At 40.2% G+C, this 26,945-nt stretch overlaps 1 long non-coding RNA gene across 2 annotated transcripts in view; it reads right to left on the bottom strand.

Annotated features, from left to right (window-relative positions):
• The window catches only part of LOC144455655 (uncharacterized), a 186,895-nt gene that overhangs the window by 133,566 nt on the left and 26,384 nt on the right, over nt 1–26,945 (bottom strand). For both annotated transcript variants that reach the window (XR_013484376.1, XR_013484375.1), the window contains exon 2: nt 23,370–23,471. This is a non-coding gene — a long non-coding RNA (uncharacterized LOC144455655). The remainder of the gene's footprint in view (nt 1–23,369; nt 23,472–26,945) is intronic.

The raw sequence follows: 26,945 nt of genomic DNA, 5'->3' as shown, positions 1-26,945 counted from the left end.
CTAAAAGCCAGAATGAAATCTTTGGGATCTAGGTCAGATCTTAGTGTTGAATGTCAGCACATAAGGTCATCAGATTCAGATATCACCTATTCCAATACCTGCATTTCCCAGATGAGAAAACTGAAGTCCAAAGAGGGAAATCTATTTCCCTAAGACCCACAAAAGTAGTTAGCAGCAGAGGCAGGACCAACATAGATCCATTGATTTTTAATCCAACACTCATCTATGACATATTGTCAGCTTGTTAATAATCATGGTCCTTCCAACACCTGGAGCTTTTCTCATTGTTTCTTAGGGACCAGAGCACTAAGGGATTTCAGGAAGATATTGCAATTGCCCTCTAAACCTCAGGTACATCACCTATTTTTTAACATCCTCTCGTGACACACTATAGACTTATCAAAACCTCTTTTCAATCTATTTATATTTCTTACCAGTGTAAATGTCTAGGATATGAGTGTATTACCTACTATGAGTTGACCACATTTCTAAAGACTCAACTTATTTTTGTATATAATCCATTCTGTTCATCTGTTCTCTGAAGGTTCTGGTTAAGAATAAGGAACAGCCCATCCACCCTCTCAACACCCCTCTATTCACTGATACCTGAGATCCCATTCCTCTGTTAACATCCTTATCAGCATTCATAGAAAAATGGGACAGAACCAGATCCCCTTCTGGCCCAAACTTGCCTCCTCAAAGATGATTTCCACTCAAAAAATTTATATCAGAACATAAATGGATAGCATTCTTTCATTTGGTACTTTTGCTAAAGCTGTTTACTTAGCCCTTGCACGTTTGATATTTAAATCTCTCAGGATCTTCATATTAAAAACCTCTTGGCTGGCTGGCCCCAGAACATACACCCACACGGAGCAAAATCTCCCCAAAATGTTCAAGTGACTGAACTTCCAAACAACTCTGCACAGTTCGTTCCAATTCTGATGCCATTGACATTAATCTCAGTGGTGCTAAGATACTATTAATACTCAGTTCCTATGCAAGGTAAGCCCTTCAAAGGATGACACACACCACCTCTCCTTGTTCATCAAATGCATAATCTTCCTAAATGCTGTAATCTTAAATCCCAACCCACAGTAACTTGCAGGGCCTACATTATAATTTCTCTTTAAAGCTGGCAGAAAAAGAGAAAATAGAGGATCTATTAAAAGGTTCGGATTTAAAAGACCTTAAAATCAGAACAACAGACAGCAACCAATCCCATCTAGATAAGTTGCCCCACACTGCTGATTAAGCATTAACAAGGACATAGTCCACACCTCTCACTCCACCCGCTTACAGGCATGTGTAACACTGGTTCTAGCCCACACATGCCCTGAAAAAGATACCCCTGAAATGGAAAAGTGTCTGAACATAGAAGAGGCAAGGGTTGGGCAGTGGAATTAGCAAACTGATTCTCCATTGCCCTGACTTATCTGCAATAACACTTTTCTAAAGCCATTTGGAAAGACAAGGTCAAGAGAAGAGACTGAATTCTCAGCTGGGTTTCAGATCATGGGGACAGGGGGTAAAGCACTGAGCTGGGACTGGGGACACCCGAGATCCAATCACATCTCTATAATGAATTCACTGCATTGCACATTTAAGTAAGATAAGTTGCTTCCTAAGGCCTCAGTTTTCTCTTCTTTAAAATGAAGAGTTCATCTAGGTGGTCTCTAAAGACAAATAACTTCTTGAAGTTCCTAATCTACGGAGGATAGAAGTAGTAATTACTTTTCTTGAAAAGGCTCCCAAAACGAGAGGCTGCAATATATGGTGGAAAGAGCATTAGATCTGGAATTAGGAAGAACAGGGTTCACATCACTTGCTGTGTGAACACGTCAATTAACCTTTCAAAATCTCAGTTTCCTCATGTATGAAGTGGAAATTATAATATTTGCACTATTAATCTCATAGAGTGACTGTGAGGGAAGTTTCAAAACATTATGTGAATGTAGGACAGGTATACATACATACATACACACATGTATTGTTGAGTCCTTTTAGATACGTCTGACTTCGTGACCCCATTTGGAGATTTCTTGGCAAAGACACTACAGTGGTTTGTCATGTCTTTCTCTAGATCATTTTACAGATGAAGAAACAGAGGCATACAGGTTAAGTGACTTGCCCAGAGTCACACAGGTAGTAAATCTCTGAGGCCAGATTTGAACTCAGGAAGATGAGCCTTGCTGGTTCCAAGTCCAGTGCTCTATATACTGTGCCTGCATACATACATACACACACACACACAAAGCACAAACCTCTCCCTGAGAGAGGGTAGATACTGTCGATATTCAACATTCAATCGAATGTCAAAAAATTTCTGTTTAACTGTCATGAAGAGGGAACAAACAAGGAACGAGAGAACTTATTTCCTGAGAGAACTGAGTCTAACCCTTGTCTTGTGAAGAAATACGAAGACAATTCTTTAGAAAAGACTTTAATTGGTATCCCAAGAGAGCTGAATGTTAGGAGTGTGAATCTATGAATGAGAAGTCAGCAGCTGTAGTGACACTTAAAAGTGAATTTGTCTATGATTTTTCTCACAACTGATAGATGGCAAATACTTGCTTATGCAGTGACGTTGTTTTATACCAGGCCTGCATGACATATGGCCCACCAAAGGATTTTGAGCAGTCCTCGAAAAATGCGGGGTTGCCTCTCCCCACTCTCCTGTTTGTCACGTGACCCCTAGCAACTAACCATTGTCAGTCTGTCCCTAGTCTAATGTGCCTGCTGCTTATTTTAATTTTGGCCCCTACCTCCTGCCACGTTCTGCAAGTCTGTTTTATGGTGTTAATAAATAGCATAATATTACTATATTTGTTTAAGTTTAGGAGATTAGATGGCTTTATACACATATGAGAAATATAAACATATATTTTTACATATGTATAAATAAGCTGGTGTCCCTCTTTATCTGCTAAGAGAACTGAGACCTAATAAAGTCTACATTTTAAATTTGTCACAAATGAGTTGTCAGTACACAATAATAGATTGCTACACTGGGCACTCTCTACAACAATTAAATCCCAGCCCAAAACAAAAATAGCCAAGTCAAGTCAGCAAGCACTTAGCAAGCACCTTCTATTATTCCAGGCACTGTCCTAAGCACTGGGAATACACAGAAAGGCAAAAATAGTCCCTGCCCTCAAGGAGCTTACAATCTAATGGGGGAGAAAGCATGCAAACAACTGCGTACAAAAAGGATATATGGAGGATAAATTGGAGGTAATCCCTGAAGGAAGGCACTAGCATTGAAGAGGACAAGGAAAGGCTTCTTTCAAAAAGTAAATTTGAGCTGAGACTTGAAGGAAGCCACAGAAGCCTGGAAGTGGAGATGAGGAGGGAAAGAATTCCAGGCATGGGGGACAGCTGGTGAAAACTTATAGTCAAGAGAAACAGCAAGGACAGCAGTGTCGCTACATTGTTGCGCACGTGGAGGGGAGTAAAGTGTAAGAATACTGGAAAGATAGGAAGGAGCCCAGTTAGGAAAGGCTTTAAAATCCAAACAGGATTTCAGATTTCACATTTGATCCTACGGATAACAGGGAGCTGCATGCTGAAGTTTTTGTGTGGTAATTTTTTTTTTTTTGCATTTTCTGTTACAGGACTCTGAACAGCAATTAATTGACTAACCAACATTTACCAGACCCCTTCTATCACCTGTGGTAGGGTCTGTGCTCCATTTTACTGGCGACAAAATCAAGACCCAAAAAGGTGACTATATTTCCCCAAGGTCACATATCAAATTAGCAGCAGAATCAGAAGCCAAGTCTCCTGACTCCAAGGCCAACGCTCTTTAAATTCTATCAGTGTATTTCTTTATAAGACAGGCCTGCAGCAACAGGACCCAAGGGACAACATGATGGCAGGCATCTGTGTAGACACTGTAAGTGTAAACCACTTCAAACCAACCTGATACGTAGAATCATACAATTAGAAGGGAATTTAAAGATCACCTACTCCACCCCCATATTCCTGGCAGGAATCCTCAGATTCATAGTGTAGAAGGTCAGAGTATTGGAATCAAAATCTTAAAAGCTATGAAAAGCTAACATGAACTTAAGCGGTCTTAGAAGAGGTAAACTATTTGGAATGAAGACATCCTAATTAAGATACTCTGATGAACCTTGCGAATGAAATACTCTTAGAGCTAGGACTTATCCTAGGTAAAGGTAATTAACTCAATGTAAGAACAAAGGCTACCAGGTGGGACCCCACTTCACTATCCCTCACCTTGGAACAATCCCTAACTGAATCCCTGGGTTCCTGCCAGAGAGACACTGACCAGATGTGGGAGATCTGTGCCTCCCAGAGGGAACCAAACACCCAGGTTTATCAGCTGACCAGATTACAATCGTGCAAAACTCAATCTTAGCAATGCCAAAAATCACTGAAACACACATACTAACCCACAGACTATCTGAAACAGTGTGCTAAGTACTGTAAAAGAAAAACTAAAACCCAGCTATGAATATAGGATATTGAGCTAGACAGAGATTATACCATTCCCTCACTTAATAGATAGGGAAATTGAGGCCTCTGAGAGGTCATAAAATCTCAGAGTTGGAAGGGATCTCAGAAGTCATCTAAGCCTAACCCAAACCTAGGTTAGCTCCTCTATGACATCCTTGACAAGGAGTAGTGATTTGCAGGGCCAGCACGTACTCCAAATCTGGTCCTTTGCCAAGACAACCTAAATCACTCCCATGCTCATTGACCACTGACTGGCTTAGCTTGTCATTCAAGGGCTTCAACAATCTGGCTCCAACCTACTTTTCCAGTGTTATCTTCCACTAGGCCCCTTCATAGATGTTGCCTTCTGGCCAAACTATCCTACTTTCTATAATTCAAACATGAAGTGCATTTTCCCACTTCCATCCCTTTGCATGATGTTTTCCTTATGCCTGGGAGAAGTCCTCAGCTGTATCGAATACCCTCCTGTAACTCCAAGTCAAGTTCAAATACTATCTTTGCTGTAAAAATCCCATGATCCCTTTAGCCAGAAGTCATCTCTTCCTTCTCAGAAACTCCATGGCATTATGCTCTTTTCCTGTCTTATGGCAAAATCACATTCTATTTTGTATTAGAGCTATTTATGAAAAGGCCTATTTTCCTGTTACACACACACACACACACACACACACACACACGCGCACGCACATACACACACACTAAATCATAAGCTTCCTGAGGGCAAATAGTTTTGCCTTCGTGCCTCTTTTGGTGCTCAGTACAAGGACCTTGAACCTTGACAACACTTAATAAGTATTTGTGGAATTTAATTTCATAGCATTAAGCTGAGCTATAACTAAATCAGTTCCAAAAGCACTTACTGAATATGCACTATGTCTGGCACAGGGAAAAATAGGAAGATTTTAAAACTTAGGTTCCCTCAAAGAAAGGGCAGCTAGGTGGCATAGGGATAGAACGCCAGGCCTGAAGTCAGGCAGACTTCCTAAAAGTTCAAATCTGGCCTTGGACGGTTACTATCTGTGTGACCCTAGGCAAGTCACTTAACCCTGCTTTCCTCAGTTTCCTCAACTGTCATATGAGCTGGAGAAGGAAATGACAAACCACTCCAGTATCCTTGCCAAAAAAAACCCCAAATGGAGTCATGAAGAGTCAGACACGGCTGAAAAAGACTGAACTACAAAAACTCTCAAGGACTTTACATTCTGGTAGAGAAGAGATAGACATAACACAAATAGCTATAGTGCAAACTAGAAAACTATTAAATTCACAGGAGAGGTCACACAGTGTGGTCTGAGAGATTCAAAGATGACCGTTGAGAAGGGTATGACACCTGAGCTGAGCCTTGACCTTCCAGGATGGCAGTAAATGGCCATAAGAGGAGCAAGGACAAAGGAGCAAAGGTACTCCGTGTATGCAAAAGTACAGAGGTGAGAGATTGTAGAATGAGATTGAGGAAGGATGAGTAGCCCAATTTTTAGGATGCATAGAAAGTATCAAGGTATATATTACCCATGAAGTCTGGAAAGGAGGGGCAGGTCCAAAGGGCAAAGAAGCAAGGAAAAAAGTACAGTTGAAGTCTACCATACAACTCCTCCAAATGGATATAGAAAATGTAATGGACTGAGTCCTAATTGGGAACTCCAAGAAAAATAAATAACATTGAGTAATTTTTCCAGCTCAGGTTGGTGTAAAGAGATGGAGGTCTGCAAACAATGGGGACAGGGTCTAACTAGGAATGGCCCCAAGGAAGCATTCACAGGGACAAGAAGAGGTGCTAAATCAAGTAAAGAGGGGTCTACGCTTGTACAGACTACAGAATAGTGGCCATTTGGCAGCTACACAGATGCCACTCACCAGCTCTAGGTCATTTACCCACATTTATCCAGAGTGAATCTGTATGCAGGGGTGGTTTTGAGGAGTGGTCATGTGTCCTAGGCTGTATACTAAGCAAGGAACAATTTCAGAAGCAAGCAGCAGCTATGTGACTCTGACCCCAGAAGCTGAATGGGGTCTAAGTTCTAGCTTCCAGTCCAGTGTGAAGCCTAGAGTGAAATAACCAGGTCAGGAACCCCAGATTAAATGGATTCCTACTGTTCATTAATTCTAAACCAGTAGAATTTCCAGCTGTCTGACAGTGCTTGAGTCCAGAAGTAGTCTACTGCAGCTCCAACCAGAGCAAGCCCACAGGCATGTAGCTCAGACCCAAACCCAATTTGGGAAATTGCAGACCAGGAAGACAGATGTCTTGCCTTGGATTAGACCACTTTGAGAGCACTGAAAGCTTTCAGAGCCTCAGCCTGAGCTATCCCTGAGATCCTAGAATAAAACAGCATTCAGTACCCAAGAAAGCAGCAGCAGGATCAGCTAAAAATTCTCTCCAGAAGTATGTAGAGTAGCCTTAACATAAAGCTTGAAGTTAGGAAGTAGGCTGGAAGTATGAGCAGTAGTAATCCTGGAAAGGTAATTTGGATCCAGCTTATGAAGGATCTCTCATGCCAGGATTTTGTATTTTAGCCTATAAACAAAGGAAACCCCCTCCACACCCTGCCCTACCCCTCTCAAGAAAAAAAAGAAAAAGGAATCTCTCCTTCCACTTTCTTCTAAACCCTCCACAATCTGGCTTACAACCTCATTGTTCAATTAAAATTGTCCTTTCCAAAGTTACCACTGATCTCTTATTTATAAAATCTGATAGCCTTTTCTCATTCCTAATCCTTTTTGAACTCTCAACTATTCATTTTTCCTGGATACTCTCCTCTCTGGATTTCCATGATACTGTTTTCTTTTGGTTCCCTTGTCTATGTGACCACTTCTCAGACTCATTTATGGTATCTTCGTCCTTATTGTCCCTCCTAAATATAGGTATACCCCCAAGATTCTATCCTGGGCCCTCTTCTCTTTCCTCTATTTCTTTCATTTGATGACCCCTTTATACCACATAGGTTTAATTATTATCTCTCTGCTGATGACTCCCACATGTATATGTCCCTCTTAATTCTGGTCCCACGTAACCAGCTACTTACTGGACATTACTAACTAGATGTCCCAAGGATATCTATCTCAAAATTGACATATCCAAGTGCTTTGTTCTAAGCCCAGACCTAGCTCTCTAGAGCTATAAGTAGCAAATGGGGCTTTGCCACCAAGTTGCCAACATCTTGCAGGGAGAGGGAGATTTTCTTCTCCTCTCTCACTGCCATCTGCTACTTTACTCCATAGTCCTCCATCAGCCCACACTACATGGGGAGTGACTACTAATGCTAGAGTTCAGACACCATGACTCTTCTCTCCCAGACTCTACTTCTTCCCCCAAAACCTTCACCTGGGGTGGGTGATTCTGTAGGAGATATGCTACCCCACCTCCTGTCACAACTGCAGTTATTATCAGCCTGTCCTTTGTGCTAAAATCGCTGCCCCTAGATTGACCCTGCTCATCTGTTTTTATCTGAAGTGAAAGAAATCCTAGTTACAGCTCTGCATATTCCCAACCCAGTCTTATACCTATGATACTTTTGAAGTCATCATTAAAAGCTTTCACTAAGAGAAAGTAACAACTCACATTTGTACAGCATTTTAATATTAACAAAGCACTTTGCTCCAAAAACCCTATGAGGCAAGAAGTGAAAGTGTGTATATCTTCATTTTGTTAACCAGGAAACTGCCATCAGATTTAAGAAGTAGAGATAACTACTGATAGATAACTGATGAAGGCTTTGCATATGAGTAGATATATTTATATATGTGTAGAAATACCTTGCCTCTACCTCTCGCCCCCCTGAGGCTATTTCCTCTGCGCTAACAAGTTGGGTTCCCAAATGGAAACTAATTGTTTCTCTTAACAGAATCCTAGGGGTAACACTGATGGATAATACTAGGTAAACCCCATAATGCTAGAGTTTTTAGTACTGTTATTCATGAGCCCCCATCCAGTCTATTCCCCATTATCTATCAGTAGAAATCTATTAGTTTTTAGAAAAGAGATTAATGAGAAAGTATAACAACAACCATCATTACAGAAACAATTCTCCCATGTTAAGACACAAGGTCCACAGAAAGAGTGGGCTCAATTTTAAAAGTAAAAAGGTAGACAACCACTCATATAGACAATATGTGGGACCAAAGTATATCTCAAGACCTCTCTCTATGAGACCTTTGCTCCCTCTGGGGAGTCCTCATGAAGTTTCTCTTAGATTTGATTTCTGAAAATTAGTGTCTTTCTAGAGTCCATAACCAATACTTCTCTTCATCATCAGAAGTTACAATCCCTGAAGCTGCTTCTATACTGATATGACTATCTTTTTATATCCAACTATGACTTCCTCTGATTCTTCAAAGTTCACATCCAAACCTGGTCCATTCTGTCTCCCAAAATGTACCTACCCAAGATGACAGAAGAACAAACACAAGGAAAACAGAGGAACCGTGTGTTCACAGAAAAAACTTATTGCCACTCCCCCTCTCAGAGGCTTACAACAAGTTGTTGCCATGGGCCAAAAGTCCCTTCTGTATTCAAACTCAAGTCTGGCTCGGCATCTTCTTAGCCATCATTTCTTCCCAGTCCACAGCCAGTTAGAAAACTTTTCATCATCACCCAGTTCCAGCCTGTCAGTCACACATGGCTTGAAACAGGTCCCCCAATGTTCCATATGTTGGATTAGAACTAAGCAGGAAATGTCTGCTCTATATAATCCACCAGAAAGAACAAATCTGAGCATTTTCTAAAGTCTCGACTGTTGCCGGCTACTCCCTCATTACATAAAATATATATTTCAATACAGCTTTTTTGTGTGACCTTGATCAAATCATTAACCCCTTGTTCTCACTTTGTCTATAAAAAGAACATTGGATTATATAATTTCTGAAGTCCATTCTAGTTTTAACATTTTATTCTAGGATTCCTAAGGTCCCTAACAACTGTGTAATCTATGTTTATGATTCTAAAGCCACCTTCCAACTCAACATTTTGGAGATCTAGAATTCTAAGAGCTAACTGTTCTAGCATACTTTTTATGATTCTAAGGTCTCTTTTATCTCTGAAGTTCTATACATATGCATACATATATATAATGTATAATCATATGTACAAATAATAAATACAAAGAGTACTTGTGATTAATTACATGACACAGTACCAGGCTGAGGGGTACAGATAAAATAAGTGCTATTAGAAACCAGTAAGATTAGAAAGCACCTTAGACCAGAGTTGCTGGGAAAGGCTTCAAAGAGGACTTTTAGTAGACCCTTAGGGGATGGGCAGGGTGTGGGCAGGCAAAGAAACTTAGGAGGACAATCACAGGACCACAGGATTTAGAAGAGGAAGATACTGTAAGAGGTTATGTAGCTCAGATCCATAATTTTGCATATGGGGAAACTGATACCCAGAAAGGGAAAAGTGACTTGTCCAAGATCACACAGATAGAGAAGGGATGAGGAGAGGGAAGCAAGCATATTAAGTGCCTACTATGTACCAGATACTGTTCTAAGACCTTTACAAATAACTTTAACTGTGAGGTAGGTGCTGCTATTATTTCCATTTTTTACAGTTAAGGAAACTGAGGCAGACACAGGTTAAGTGACTTGCCAGAGTGATACAGCTAAGAAGTGTTTAAGGCTAGATTTGAACTCTGGTCATTCCAAGCCCAACACTCTATTCATTGTACCACCTAACTGCCTTTACTACATAACTTCAGTTATCCCTTCCATGGCAGGGTCGGGGAGGTGGGCGGAAGAGAGTTAGGGGTGAGATGCCTCCACCATCTGGAAAATCCACATAAAGTTTTTTGGCTCTCCCTTCATACCTGAGAAGAAGTCTGAATTTTTTCTTTTTCTTTTGTGGAGTGTTTACAATACTTTATTGTAAATTTGGGTTAAGTATTGGTCATAGGCCCTGTGTCATCTGCTGGCCTTTTTGTGTCATCTGCGGCTTCTGCAAAACTCTCCAAAAATTCCCGTTTAGTTTCTTATGCCAACCCAAGATATAGTGCAACCACAATGGAGAAAGTCACGATGTGGAAGGGATAACTGTAGTAAGTAACAAAGCTGGGATTTGAACCTGTCTTCTAGTTCCACATCGATTTCAGTGAACCACAAAACCATTCATAATGTATCTTACATTTCTACCTTTCCAGTGTTCATGCACCTTCCACTCCTTCCCCCGTCTACTCTGATTCAAGGACATTGGTCTTCTTGTTCCTTGAACAAGGTGCTCCATCTCTAGACACTGGGCATTTTCACTGGCTGTTCCCCATGCCTTTAAAGTTCTCCTTCCTCATCTCCATTTCTTGGCTTCCCAGGTATCCTTCTAGTTCAGCTAAAATCCTACCTCCTACAAGAAGCCTTCCCTGATCCCCCTTAATGCTAGTGCCTTTCCTCTCTTGATTACTTCAAATTTAACCTCTTCCTAGCATATTTATACATAGTTATTTGCATGTCATCTCTTTCATGAGATTGTGAGTTCCTTAGGAGTAGAGGACTATCTTTTACCTTTCTTTGAATCCCAGCACTCAGAGCAATACCTAGCACATAATAGGAGTTAAATAAATGTTTATTGACTGACACGTTGAAACATTTCTAATTGTGATGTGTATATAGCAAGCACTTAATAAATTTCAATACATTAAATGAATTAAAAACATAAATCCCAAGCTAAGAAAGAAAAATACATCTTCATAGAGCAAGAGTTTCTTGGCTCTTGCTCCTTGCAAGTGGCCTGAGCTTGATAGATTCCAGAAAATCCCACCTTTAAAATGAGTCTGGTAAAATTTAGTGTTTGTAAATTGGTTACTGGCTAAACAATTTATGGTACATAAATGCAATGGTATCTTATTGTATCATATGAAATAATAGATGAAGAATTCAGAGAAACTTGGATTGACTTGCATGAACCAACATAAAACTAAGATAAGAATATACAAAATGGTGAAAATAACGTAAAAGAAAGCACTGAAAGACTTCATAACTAATCAGTGATGGGAACAATCACGATTTCAAAGGATTTAATGGGGAAGCACACCTCTTAACTTTCAGCAGAGAAATAATGGAAAATAGGGGCAGAATGAGGAGCACATTTTCAAACATGGCCAATATATTGATTTTTCCCTGACCATGGGTATCTGTTGCAAAGAAAGGGTGTGAGGGTAGTGGGACAGGTGTGGTCATTCAAAAAAGGGAAAATAGTATTATGTTGTTGCTTTATACTGTCTTCTTTAATTATACAGCTTTACACAGCAACCTTGGCACCTCAACTTTTTCCTTTCTGGAAGAATTCTTCTCCAACTAGATCAAGGTGCGGTCTGTTATACAAGGAAATATCTGATTTAACAATTCACCTAGACACTGTTAAAGAGAGGCAGGTTTCAGTTCAATTTAAAGAAAAAATTACTAACGGTCGCAAGATAGAATGGGTTGCCTCAGGAGGTAGGGAGTTCCTATTACTGGAAGTCTTTTTTTTTTTTCTTAATCTGACACCTATTTAATGATATACATAATTGTTACTGTGCTGCATGGTAATTAGGCATAAATAGTAGGTAGTTCAAATAAATGACGGTAATTAGTATTACAGGGACCTGTCATCTAAACTTTATATCTCTCCTACCACCTACCCCAGTGCTCTGTACATAGTAGGTGCTTAATATATGATTATTGAATTGAACTTTACAGTTGAGACACAGATTTGGTTTTTCTCTTCTCACTGTGTTTGTTCTCTTGTATCTGTAATTAACATAATCAATATTTAATATTTAAATCTAAATGTAAACTTATTTAAATCTATAATTAATATAATCAATATTAATAGCTTTCCCTAACATTCTAGTCTACTTAGTACTGATCACGCATATGCATTAAAAGACTAAAGTCCTTAAGTTTGGCCCTAAAGAAGAGATAAGAGAAGGCCTCTCCTCTATTTCTTTGCAAAAGTGGACAACTATGGGTTTGGAACAGTGCACTTAACATTAGGCTTTTTTTTTTTGGTGTGTTCTTTAATTTTGCTGAGCTGTTTTTTTTTTCTTCCTTTTTCTTCTTTTCTACAGGAGATTATTCTGGGAGGAGAAAGGGCTACACGGGGAAATGTAGGTGATGTAAAAACAAAAGATAATGATAAAAACTTATTTAAAAAATATTAAAGCCCTACACCTTTCCTACCAGTCAGTATGTCCTGTGCCCCTGTTAATCTGCACTAGAGGTTTTCAAGCTGTTAGAAATGTTGTAGAGGGATTCCTGCTGAGATACAAGTTGGACTGGATGCCTCATTCTTTTCCCTTCCTGCCCTATGGGCCTCCTCCTTTGTCCACACCAGGTGTGCAGCCAGATGAATTTAGCCTGCCTGGCGCCCAACATCTTAAAGGTGACTGATTTTAGTTGATGAAAGCATTAATTTTCTGGATGGTCTTAAAAGCATTTTATGAACCAAAATGCACCATTCAGAGAATATTAGAGTTGGGAAAGACCTTGGGGCTCATTTTACTGAAAGGGAAACTGAGGTTTAGAGGAGGGAAAATAAGTTATCTGCCCAAAATCACATAGATAGTAAGCCAGAACTCAAATTCAGGTTTTCATATTCTGTCCCCTGTAGACTCTATCATTTCTTTCCCAGGCCTCCTTTTTATCTACTCTCCCCAGACTCTATCCCCACCATATTTTTTTGCGTGGAACAGTAGGAAGAATATTGCTTTTGCAGTCAGAGAAATTGGGTTCAAATCCTACCCCTGCTATTTTATTCCACGTGTGACCTTGGAGAAATCACTTCACATGTCTGGGCCTTACTTTCCTTATTTATACAAGTGAGTTGGACTAGATCGTCACTAATGTTCCTTCTACCTCCAAATGCTATAATAATTGCCTTGGAGTTTTCTAGGATCAGTATGGTATTGGTGGAAAGAACACTGGATTTGTGGTGAGAAGACCTGGGTTGGAATCACTGGGCAAGTCTCCCCTGACAGGTCTCAATTTTCTCCTCTATAAAATGATAGAGTTGATCTAAATGATCTCTAAGGTCCCTTCAAGTCTAAATACTATAATCCAATTGTTGCTAAGGGGAAAATAAAGTTTTCACTGACTTTAGAGTCTCTCTGCTTGGAAGTCTTGAGAAGAAATCGTGTCTCTAGCAAGCTTATTATAATTCAGAAAGAGTGGCGAGTGTCATTTAAAAGGAGATACTGCACTTTTAATAAATTTAATCCACCTCTGATTACAGGAAGAAAGCTCTTTTTTTTAAATTTTAATCTTACAGGGCTGGAATATTGCAATAACTGTTCCATCTGATTTTAAAAATAAGATTCGCTAAAGGTCAACGTATCTCCTGGCCACATATGCAGCAACATTGAAATTTCTTTGGCCCAAGAATAAAAAGATTCTATCATTAAAAATAAAGGCATAAGGACATCTCGCAAGCCCATAGGGATTTTTAGAAAGAGGAGACATTTCGTTATCAGCGAGCAATCATAAGATTTTTAAGCAGTATCTCTAATCTGCTTCCCTCCCCCCATCCTCCCTCCCTCCCCTCATGTGCTCCCCCCTCCCCCAAACACACTTTCCTTTTCACATCAAGGTCTTTTTATCTTCCAATTTTGCATCTAAAGATGAGGTGAATGCCATTAGCTCAATTCAACCTCAAGTGTAGTCAGATGTGCCTGTGATTTCTGAAAAGCACTGTCTAAGGTCACATTAAAATGTATAAGAGCATTTCTATTCCTGAGAAGGGGGCTTATTATCCACCCATGGCGTAAAGGAGTAATGTCAGTGGTCACAGACTTGGGTGAAAACAAAAGAGATACCAGGGCCTCAGTCTTTTGTCAGGGGGGCGACTCTCGTTTCTTTTCATGGCTGTCTCTAAGCACTGCATTGCAGACTGTAAACTTAGGCAGCTTGGGGGGAAAAAACGAAACAAGTTTAACTGGCTTCCTTCCTCCCCCTCCTCACCCCGCTTTTTTTTTTAACCCTTTCAGTCATAATAAGAGGAGTCATTGGCCTCTGGATTTTAAACTTTTGTTTCCTGGAGAGAAATCAATTTTTATTTATTATTATTATTTTTTAAATCAGAGTGTGGTGAGTATTCTAGGAAGTTACATCAGCAGACAGATACCAACTTCACTAAGAACCGCTTTTTTAAACCAAGCTTCCCAGGTTCCAAAGCTCTTTCCTTACCACAACCCTGTGAAGGAGGGAGGGCAAGTTCTATTTTCCCCATTTTACAAAGGAATCACAGAGTCCTGTGATCTCAGAGATGTCAGGCACTGCAGAGGCCAGAGGGTCTAAGTAGTACCTACACCAGAGTCCCGATACACCATAAGGGGTCATCCAGCTTCTGGCAGCTGATCTCCAGTGATGGAAAGCCCATTAACACTCTCCCCACCCCACCCACGATGTTCTACCTTGGGAAGCTCTGGAAGGATGTTTTGTGTTTTGTTTTGTTTTGTTTTTCCTTACTGGGAGCCAACGTCTGCCTCCCTACAGCCTCCACCTATCTCTTTCTCTTCCCCTTCCTCTAAGTCCCACCTACCCCTTTCTCCACCATAAACTGTCTTGTGTTTGTTTACCCTTTTTTTATAAATCTGTTTTATCTCCCTTCTTAGAATACAAGCCTCTAAAATCTAGGAACTAGCTTTTTTGTTTTGTTTTGCTGCTTTTTGGTGGCCTACCCTGCTGTGACAAGGAGAGTGCTTTGTTACATTATAGTTATTCAATAGATATTTGCCCTTCCTGCATCACTGCCTGGTCTTGGTGGAGGGGATTGTGAAACTGTGAGCTATGGCACGCAGGGTTACCTGAGACAGACAGATCATAGTGGGGAGTTCTGACTAAAGGAGATCCATTGGAGAAGGAAAATTGCGAACCACTCCAGTATCTCCACCCAGAAAACCCCACGGATAGTAACACACTTCGGAAGAAAATGGAGGACAGAAGGGCCTGGCGTGCAATGGTCCATGGGGTCATGAAGAGCTAGACATAACTGGACGACTGAATAGCAGTAACAAAGAAATATATATTTGAATGATTGATATTGAATGATTCCATGCAACAGCTCCTCAAATATTTGAAGATAGTTATTCTGCCTCCCCACCCTCCCAAGTCTTTTATTTTCCAGGCTAAATTCTTTTAATTCCATCCATCAGTACTTACAATATATGGCCTCCAATTCTCTCACAATTCTGACCACTTATTTCTGGATGCACTTTCATTTGTCTCTGTGCTCCCTAGAATTTAACAGTTACTCCAGATAGCAATAATAATTTGTAATAATAATGATAGCTAACATTTACGCAGCACTTACTGTGTGCCAAGCCCTTTGCTTAGGACTTTACAATTATTTCATTTGATCCTCACAAAAACCCTGGGAGGTAGGTGCTATTATTATCCTCATTTTTACAGATGAGGAAACTGAGGCAGGCAAAGGTTAAATGACTTGCCTCGAGTCACACAGCTAGAAAGTCCATGAGGCTAGATTTGAACTCAGGTCTTCTTGACTTAAGGCATGGCATGCTATCCACTGCACCACCTAGCTGAGCCTAGATGCAATCTGATCAGAAGTCTTTATTCCTCTAATGTTTCATCATGGCATAAAAATGATGCCAAGTCTTTGAAGGCTATCCCAATGGGCCACAAGTTCTGGTAGGTCCTCTCAGACTGGAAGAGCTTTGAGGACAGACTTAGCAACAGACTGTGGGTCCTGCCTCAGGACTAACCTAATTAAACCCTTAGAGGATCTACAAGATTCGCTGTTGAGTGATGACTTTTTTTTAATCCCCATCGACCACAGCAACTCATTAAGCTGCTCCCTAAAATAAGACATATCATGTTCCACAGTTGCATCAGTTGAAGGAGGAACCCATACCAATAAAAACACAGATCCTTAAAGTATTAAAGTAAAAAGTTTACAGAAAGGGAAACTGAGGCTCAGGGTAGGGGTAGAGATAAGTGATTTGCCTAGCTGGTAGGAAAGGCAGAGCTCAAACTCAGTTCTTCTCACTACAAGGGCAGGACTCTTTCCATCATGCAAGATTAACTCTTGTTGAGTTCACATTTCCCAGCAAAAGAACCTGCATTGTCCAGAGGAAAAAGATTTAGGTTTAATGTTAGAAAACCTGTATTCAAGTGCTGCCACCACCATTTACTAGCTCTGTGACCTTCATTGGTCATGCATCCTCCTCGGGCCTCAATTTCTTCATTTTTTAAATTAGAGGGTTAGCCTGGATGCACTCTAAGGTCCCTACCAGTTCTGATGCCCAGACGCTCTTTTGGCCTTTAAAACTCCCAAGGATGGGGCAGCTAGGTGGCACAGGGGATAGAGCTCCAGCCTTGGAGTCAGGAGGACCTAAGCTCAAATCCGGCCTCATATACTTGACACTTACTAGTTGTGTGACCCTAGGCAAGTCATTTAACCCTGATTGCCTCACCAAAAAGGCAAAAAAAAAAAAGAAAAGAAAAGAAAACTCCCAAGGTCATAGCCTCCAGATTAAACTCCTTCACCTAAAATAAAGGCACAAACACCAAGGCTGGCGCAGAACCAAGGTCCGTAGTCACAGCGCTCCATGTCAGATTCAGAAGTAGAGGGCCAGGGCTTCTCCCTTTATAGCATCGAGTCAAACCAAGAGCGGAAGTCAGGGGAGAGAGGAAAAGGCCAAGTAAGGCCTTTGATGACCTTTTTTTGTTTTTAAGCAATTGGGGTTAAGTGACTTGCCCAGGGTCACAAGCTAGTAAGTATCAAGTGTTTGGTCTGAGGCCAGATTTGAACTCAGGTCCTCCTGATTTCAGGGCCAGTGCTCTATCCACTGTGCCACCTAGCGGCCCCCTAATTAAGTCCTTTTTGAATGGCTGCCTTTTCTTGCATAGCCAATCATAAAGGATGTAGTCTGCCATATAGTGAGCAGGCCAGAAGCAGTCACAGAATGTTTAAGCATGCTTCAAAGTCTCTCCAAAGTGCATCCATGACATGTCAACCTCACTGTCCTTTCCTACTTGGAAAATTGCAGACCACACCGACGCACTAACTCTGCACGTGCTTATAGATACTGGGTCCAATGTCCAGTCTCTACTCCCTTGCACTAATGTCACTCTACCTGGGGAGTTCAGTTTCCTCATCTGCAAAACAGATTTATACACTTGAACTTATACTACCTACCTCAAATTACAAAAGTGCTTCGTGAATCCTTAAGACATTCTATAAATGTAAATTGTTTTTATTATAATTTAAAGAGACCTGAGCTCTAGTCTTAGCTCTGCCACTACTTAAATGTGGGATATTGGGCCAATCTCCTCCCCTTTGCTCTGTCTCATTGTCCTCAGCTGTTATATTAGTTGTATAGATTTCAGGAGTTCTGAGAATTTGGATGAGGAAAAAAAGGATTTTTTTTTCACTAGCTTCTCATTGAAATTTAGCATTTCCTTCAATTATTTGAAAACATTATGCTGAGGCAGGGACCCTAGGTGTCATTAAATTGCCGAAGGGGTCTGTAACACACAAAAAAGATTAAGAATCCCTGCGCTTGTGGATCTCTAAGCCCTTGCTTGAGTTTATGATTCATTGTCAGGCCATCAACCTGGACCCAAGAGCCAAATTTTCTATCCCTGAATAAATCCTCTCCACCCACACCAAATTAAAAAAATAAAATCAAAAAATTAAAAAAAGAAAGCAAATCCTAACACACAACTTTCCCTGAACACATCTTGCAGAAAACATAGAAAAACTTCTATATTTCACATGTTAGCGAGGCTGCATATTTTCAGACCTCTCTGCCAGAGTTGTGAGAAATACTGGCTCCTAAAGTGCCTGAAGTTTTCCGGCTGGGGTGAGAGCCTGGCATAGGTTCCAGGGAGAAGCAGAGTCTTATTCCAGCTCAGCTGTGGCCATTTCCCTCCCAAGGCATCAGTCTGACACAAACTTCTCCACTTAGAAGGTATACTTTGCAGGACAGAGGAATACTGAAGTTATGCTGGTCAGCTCAAAGGGAGATTCCTAGAAGGGCTAGTTGATGGACCAAGGGACCAAGGGACTCAGTGCTATTGTCTCCCCATGCCAATTCGAATGGTTACAGCTTTAAGGGGGTGTGGGAGAGGGGGGAGAGACAGAAACACAGAGACAGAGAGATGGAGAGAGACAGAAAGAGATGAGGTGTGGGGAGAGAAATAGAAACAGATGGGGTATGGGGAAAGAGAAAGAAAGAAAGAAAGAAAAAAGAAAGAAAGAAAGAAAGAAAGAGAGAAAGAGAAAAAGAGAGAGAAAGAGAGAAAGAGAGAAAGAGAAAGAGAAAGAAGAGAGAAAGAGAGAAGAGAGAAAGAGAGAAGAGAAAGAGAAAGAGAGAAAGAGAGAAAGAAAGAAAAGAAAGAAAGAAAAAAGAAAGAAGAAAAAAGAAGAAAAAAAAGGAAGGAAGGAAGGAAGGAAGGAAGGAAGGAAGGAAGGAAGGAAGGAAGGAAGGAAGGAAGGAAGGAAGGAAGGAAGGAAGGAAGGAAGGAAGGAAGGAAGGAAAGAGAGAAAGGAGAAAGAGAAAAGGAAAAAGGGGGGAGAGACAGACAGAGAGATGGAGAGAGACAGAGAGAGGGAGGGGGAAGACAGATGGAGAGAGGGAGAAAGAGGGAGTAAGAGAAAAAGAGAGAGGGAAGAAATAAGAGAGAGAGAGAGAGAGAGAGAGAGAGAGAGAGAGAGAGAGAGAGAGAGAGAGAGAGAGAGAGAGAGAGAGAGAGAGATTAGCTCCCTTGACGGTGAAATGCATGCCTCTACATGCACGTACCCACGCGTTCATACACATTCATACAGGGTGTGATATGTTTACAGTAGAGAGAGTGGCTAAGGGCAGTGAGAGGCTGTCATCACATTTAAGCAAAAACAAGCGTAAAAATAAAGTGACGCTGCAGTGTAATATAAAACTTGATTTGGAGTCAGAGGACCAGAATTCAAATTCCAGCACTACTATTGATTATTTGGGGACAAGTCTCTGGCCTCTGTTTCTTGGTTTGTAAAATAAGCAACCTCAGGGATCCCTTCCAGCTTCTCTGAAGCACTTTACATGTATGATCTCAGCTGAACCTCACAACAATCCTGTGGGGTACTCAGTGTTAATGTTTTAATCTCTGTTTTATAGATAAGGAAACTGTGGCTCAGAAGAGAAATTAGTGATCCCCCTAAGTCCACACAGCTAGTAAGTGGCAGAGCCAGGATTCAAACTCCAAGCCTCATCTTTCCCCATAGTAGACCATCTTCCTTACAGATGCCCGAAGTAATTTTTCCTGAAGAATAAAACCTACCATGTTACTCCCTTATTCAAGAAACTTTAATAGCTCCCCATTGCCTGCAGAATCAAATACAAACTCCTCTGTTAAGCTTTTAAAGCCCTTTACAACCCAGACCCACTCTCTCTTTCCTGTCTTCGACTGCACATTACCCTCACCCCACCCTCTGCTGCCCTTTTCAATCTAGCCAAACCAGCCTCCTCTCTGTGCCTCTTACAGGACACTCCATCTCTTGACCCCTGCCTTTATACTGACTGTCACACATTCCTGGAATGAGCTCCCTCCCTCCTGGCCTCCACCTCACAGATTCCCTCTCTCTCTTACTTCGAGATGCAGCTCTAGCACCACCTCCCACACGAAAACTTTCCCAGTCCCCTCAACTGCTTACTGTGGCCCTTCCAACTGCATTATTACTAACTACTTTTTACTTCTTTTGATTTGTTCTCTTTATATTAATTCAATGTTCTTGTATACATCCTTATTGTCTTTTCCTTTAGAATGTACATTCCTTTCAGGTAGGGATTGTTTCATCTATCCTATCTGTATGCCCAGGATCTACACAGTGCTTGGCATATAATAGGCACTTAATATTTGTTGATTAGTTGATTCAAAATCCAGGGGCTTTCCACGAGACCATATTTACAGGTAGCTCTCTGGGGGATTTGTTGTTTGATTAGAAGAAATGAACTCTTCTACGATCAAGTCTGAAACTTCATTAAGCTAAGAACTACAGTCCATACCTTACAGAAGTCACAAACAACCAAAACACAAAGGCAGCAAGGTGGCATACTGCATCCAGCTGGATTTGGAGTCAAGAAAACCTGAGTCCAGAACTCTGCCCCAGACACGTAATAGCTGTGAGACCCTGGGCAAGTCACTTGTACCTCTTTCAGCCTCAGCTTCCTCATCTGTAAAATGAGGATAATAATGGGCTCTATCTCAGAGTTGTAGTGAGGATCAAAAAAGATAGCACATAAAAGCACTATGTAAATGTTAGCTGTTATTTATTTATTAAGTACCTGCTTTATATAGAACACTAAAGCAGACAGGAAGTTTAAATGAGCCTCAGGGCCTGCCCTCATGATACTAGACTAAATAAGAGGATAAAAATACAGAGAACTAGATTGTACCATTACATGGTGAATGCATTTTTGCTGATGTTGTTCAGTTGTTTCATTCATGCCTGACTCCTTGCGATATTTGTTTTACAGAATAGGAAACTGAGGCAAACAAGGTCAAGTGACTTGCCCAGGTTTACACAGCAAATAAGGTGTTTGAGGCCAGATTTGAACTTACAAAGATAAATCTTCATGACTTCAGGCCCAGCACTCTAACCATTAGGCCATCTTGCTGCTCCTATTAGGAAAGTACAAAATAAGGTTCTCTGTGAGGTCTGGGGGAGAAGATCATTATCAGTTGGAGGAGTCAGGGAAAGCTTTTTGAAGAAGGCAGCATGTGAGTTGGAATGAACAAGGGAATTAGAGATAAACTCTGAAGGAGGCACTCAGCAGGGTTTTGGTGGTGATAGTGGTGGTGGTGTTTTGAGACTGGGTCATCTATCTCTCCCAGGTTGAAAGCACATCACCACTCACAGACCCAATTCCACTGCTGATTGGCATTTCACCTGCTCCACTTCTGACCTGGGCCTGTTTGCCCCTCCATGATGCCCCATTCCCAGGAGCTCCATATTGATGCCAGGTTGAAGCTCAGAACTCCCAAGCCCGACTACCTTGACAATAGCCTGGATGCTTATATTCCTTCCCAATCTTGATTGAATAAAACAGTATTGGATAAGATATACGGTCCCAAACTCCCATTCAGACATTCTCCTAATAGAGAAATATTGGAAGGCATGCAGAATGTGCTTTAAGTCTTCTGAGAAATTTGACACAAGAGATTAGGAAATGTCCTAATAGTCTTCAACATACAGTGTCTTTACATACATGATGCTACTTCAAAATATATGGCATGCCAAAGATAATGGGTCACTTTGTACAATCTGATCAAAACTGAGGATTGATGATAATCTCAAAGATAATCTCAAAGAATCAAAGAATCTCAGAACTACAGATTGGAAGGAACCTCAGAAGTAACATAGCCCAGGATTCCACCCAGTTCAGAACCCCCTCTATATCATCCATGAAAGTGGTCATCACAATTAGGACAGATGGCACAATACATACAGCACCAGGCCCGGAGTCAGAAAGACCTGAGAATAGAAAGGGATAACCAATGGGTGGCCTTATTTTTCCATTGGTGTCCATGACCTGAAGTCAGGAAGACTCATCTTCTTGAGTTCAAATCTGGCCTCAGACACTTACTATGTCACTATGTGACCCTGCACAAGTCACTTAACCCTGTTTGCCTTAGTTTCCTCATCTGTAAAATGAGCTGGAGAAAGGAATGACAAACCACTCTAGAATCTTTGCCAAGAAAACCCCAAATGGGGTCACAGAGAGACCAACATGACTAAAATGACTAAACAACAAAAGTATGCATAGATGAAATATAAAGAGAATAAAGACGAACCCTGCATTTTGCCTTTCTTTGAATTCTCAGCACTTAGTCCAGTTTCTGGCAAATAATAGGCTTCTTGACTTGACTTGGATTGTCTTTCAGGGGATGGTATCACCCACTTTGGGAACCAATGGACTGAATGAATTCGAAGGTCTGTTTCAACTCTAACATAGTCCTAGCTCTATGAAGAGAATATATACATGTTTTAGTGTTTGGTAGAGCTTATGTCTAAAAGACCCCACTTAATGGATTGAGCGTTGCTATTTGTTTGTTTTTTCAATTGGCATCAACATTTATAGGAAAGTGACTTATGAATTTTAAAGTCTCTCTCTATATGTATATATATAGATATATATATAGATATCTCAGCTATTAAAAAAAAAAAACTAGAAACACCCCAATGATTGAGGAATGGCTAAATAAATTGTGGTATGTGAATGTTGCGGAATATTATTTTGCCATAATAAATGATAATTATGAAGAATTATATAAAATATGAGAAAACATATGAAATTATACAGAGTAAAAGAAGAAGATTCAAAACAATATAAGCACTGATTACAACAATGTAAAAAAAAAATCTGAAAATATGCATAGAAAAAAGAGTTCAGAAGCAAACTATACATTTTTATCATTGTCTTGTTAAAGTGAATATGTACCTTTCAAAAGAGAAAGTATAAATAAATTGATATAAATTTATTCAAAGAAAAAAATTTATATAAATGTAACCTATAGTTTTATGTAACTATGCCAATATGAACTATAGTCATGATCATTGTCACCATTATTGGGGTCAAAAAGCATTTGATACCTAATAACTAACTTCAGCTACACCAAGACAGTAGCGAGCAACAAAGATCATTAAACATTATTAGTGTCACGTTTTCCAGCGTGTCATTAACCCAAGGACCAGGCCTTGAGCCACCTGCCACAACTAAGAGGAGGTCCAGAGTAACCCCAAGCTCATTGGTATAGATAGCTCCCTAACCCGTACCTTCTGCTTCCCACATCATGTTTCTGGTTAGGGAGGTAGCATTTTGGAAAGAGCTTTGAAATTATGGAGCTGAGAGGGACCTCTCTTATAACCTCTTCATTTTACAAATGAAGGAAGGAGTACATACTGAATCTAGTTTTTATTCCCAACTCACCAATCATTCACTCTTTGGTCAGGCACTAATATACCCTGTTCTTCAGTTTCTTTCCCTCTGTGAAGATGTTGAGAGGAAATCCAGGCATAATGTGATTTGTACCTGGGAAAAGAACAGATTTCAAAGATTTTAGAGAAAATATGAGTAGAATTTCAGTGTAAAATTCTTCAGGAGAACTCTAGAAAGATAAGTTCTTCAGAATGAAATTCTCGTGACACAAACTTTTGTGTTTATTGATTTATTGATTGGTGACATGAATATAAACAATTACAATGAGGAAAAAAGAGGAGAAACATCTAAAGAAACTGATCCGTATGAACAAGAAGTTTATTTACAAAGTTAGATTTTGTTAAGAGATATATATAGAAAAAAGAACAGTGGTAGGCAACTAAGAATGAATGCAAAAAAAAGTAACAGTTCTGTAGAAATGCTGTCAGAAATACTAAAGCTCAGTGTTAGGTATGTTCGGTACTGAATGCTAAAAACAACAAAATGAGCTTTAAAAAAAAGCTATGCTAGGAACAAGAGAAATATCAAAGAAATAGGCTTAGGATGGATTGGATGATCATGAGGGAGGACAAAGAGAAGACAGAACTACTCAACTTTTATTTTGTTTTTTTTTCTAAGGGAAATGATCTTTGAACCTAGAATGGTAGCACAAAAATGGTTGCCATGAAATTGAAACCTCAGGTAAATGGGACAAGAGTATTCATCTGCCCTCAAAGAAATTACCAGAATCCCAGAGTACTGAAAGATTCACTTAAGTTGAATTCAATAAATATTAACATAATGCATAAACATCAATAAATCTCTGCTACATACAGGGTACCATGCTAGTCACTAAAGAATATAGAAACATAATAAGGTATAGTGCTTGCCCCCACGGAACTTCCATTCTAATAGTAAGCTATGATACATAACAAATAACCATAACAGAAAATAGGATATTTTGAGAGAAGCATGTATAGGGGACAGGGTGCTGGATTGTGTCAGTCTAAGCAAGTCAATTAACCTCTCTCAGACTTAGTTTCCTCATCAGTAAAATGAGAGTACATATATACAGTAGTAAGATCACTGAGCATGAACATTTTAGCAACTCTTCTTAAGTAATTGTAAATTGTTTTCCAGAATACTGATACCAACTGATAGCTCTACCAACAGTGTAAAGTCATCCCTAGCCTCTCCAACATTGGCTATTTCCATCTTTTCTAAGCTTGCCACACTGATGGTTTTAAGGGATACTTTGGAGGTGTTTTTTATTTGATTTCTTTCATTAGTAAAGATTTTGGGGACAACTTTAAATTTTGGTTATTGATAGTTCAGTCTTCTTATAAGAACTGTTCCCATCTGGGGAATGACTCTTAGCCTTGTATTTTTTGATAACTCCCTATGTATTTTGGATATCAGATCTTTATTAGAACTGCTTCATGCAACTAATTTTACATATTAAGTTCTGATAATTCTTGTTATTTACTCTCTCCTCGTTTTAATATAGCATATCCATCTTTATTGAGGTGATTTAATTTTCTTTTCATTTTTCTTTGTGATAAAGTTAGGTAAAGGTTTACCACTTGTATTAAACTATTTAAAAACAAATATTTTTAAAATTAGTCTTTATTTTATGTCTACATCTCAGTTTTACATTTATAGTAAAGCACTTTTGATCCAGAGCACTTTTATGATGCTCTGAAGGTTAATTATAAGGCAAATACCATGGTGCATCTCAACTACTCAGCACTGTTAGAGCCACATTGATTAGTGACAAGGACGTGATCCTGGAGAGATTGACTGAACATGTTCATGGTCGTCTCAACAGACTGTCATTAACCAATGCTGAAACCATTGACCATTGACCTCAAGTTGAAGTCAATCTCTCTCTAGTCAAACTTCCAGCTGAAGAAGAGGTTTTGTATGCCATTAGGCTCTTCTTATGTGGCAAAGCACCTGGCGCTGATTCTATTTCAGCTGAGATTAACAAGGCAGGGGGTCCACTATTCATACAAAAGCTGACAGAAATTTTCCAGGTTATATGGCACGAGGAGGCTATTCCCCAGGAGTCCAAGGATGCCGCCATTGTTCATCTCTATAAAAGAAAAGGAAAAAGATTGTCCTGTGACAAGGCGGGGGGGGGAGGAGAGAGGGGGAAGAGAGGAAGGGGAAAAGGGTGTCTCTCTCTTAGTCATTGCCAGCAAGACTCTTGCCAGGGTCTTCCTTAAGAGGCTGATCCTTCACCTGGAAGATGGTCATCTACCTGAAAGTCAGTGTGACTTCAGAAAGGGCAAAGTAACATTTGAAATGGTATTCGCTGTCCAACAATTCCAGGAGAAATGCCAGAAGCAGAACAGAGGTCTGTACACAATGCTCATTGATTTGACTTAGGTTTTTGATACTGTCAGTCAGGAAGGTTGTAGAAGATCATGGCAAAATTTGGTTGCCTGGAAGAGTTCATCAGTGTTGTAAGTCAATTCCATAACATCATGATTGCACAGGACAATGCTTTTGCACTTTCCAAGTAGCCAATGGAGTGAAGCAGGGCTGTGAGTTTGCTCTCATGCTTTTTAGCATGATGTTTTCAGCAATGTTATTGAATACCTTCAACAAGGACAAAAATGGCATCAAGGTCAGCTGCCACACTGATTTGATGGTAAACTATTTAACTTGAAAAGGCTACAAGCCAAGACTGAAGTGGAGGGAGAGTTGGTGCGTGACTTTTGGTTAGCAGATGATTGTGCACCGAATATAGCCTCTGAGCGTGAGATGCAACAGAGTATGGATCGATTCTCTGCTCGTGCTAATTTTGGCCTGATAATTAACACCAAGAAAATAGAGGTTCTCTAACAGCCATGGTATGATGTATGATCCATACATGGAAATTTCAGTTACAGCAAATGGAGAAATTCTGAATGTTGTGAATAAGTTCACTTACCTTGGCAGTATACTTTCCAGAGATGTACACAAAAATGATGAGTTTGACATATATTGCCAGAGCTACCTCATTATTTATGAGTCTCCAAAGGAAAGGGTGGGGAGGAGAGGTTGTAGGTTGCCTACCAAACTGAAGATCTACAGAACCATTGTACTGACCTCATTGCATGCCTATGAAACCTGGATAGTATACCAGTGCCATGCCAAGAAACTTAATTGCTTCCATTTAAGTTGTCTTAGGAAGATTTTGAAGATTACCTGTCAAGATAAGATACTGGACACTGAGGTCCTTTCTTGAGCTGAACTGCCAAGCATTCAAATTCTACTGCAGAGAGCACAATTCCAATGGACTGGCCACATTGTTTAAATGCCAAGCATACTTTTCATAAAAGACTATATTATGGAGAACTCACACAAGGCAAGTGTTCACTTGGAGGTCAAAAAAAGCCATACAAGGACACTCTCAAGGTCTCTCTGAAGAACTTTGGAATCAATTGTAGACATGGGAGACACTGGCATAGGACTGCCCACCCTGATATGCCCACATCAAAGAAGGAGTGGTGCACTATGAGCAAAGCAGAATTGCAGTAGCTCAAAAGAAACATGAAATGTGCAAGTTTAGAGACATCTCACTCTCAAATGACCATATGA

The sequence above is a fragment of the Phascolarctos cinereus genome, unplaced genomic scaffold (assembly GCF_003287225.1).
Source record: "Phascolarctos cinereus isolate Bilbo 61053 unplaced genomic scaffold, phaCin_HiC Scaffold_2;HRSCAF=192, whole genome shotgun sequence".
NCBI classification, from domain to species: Eukaryota; Metazoa; Chordata; class Mammalia; order Diprotodontia; family Phascolarctidae; genus Phascolarctos; species Phascolarctos cinereus.
This window is presented reverse-complemented; position numbering and strand designations above follow the sequence as displayed.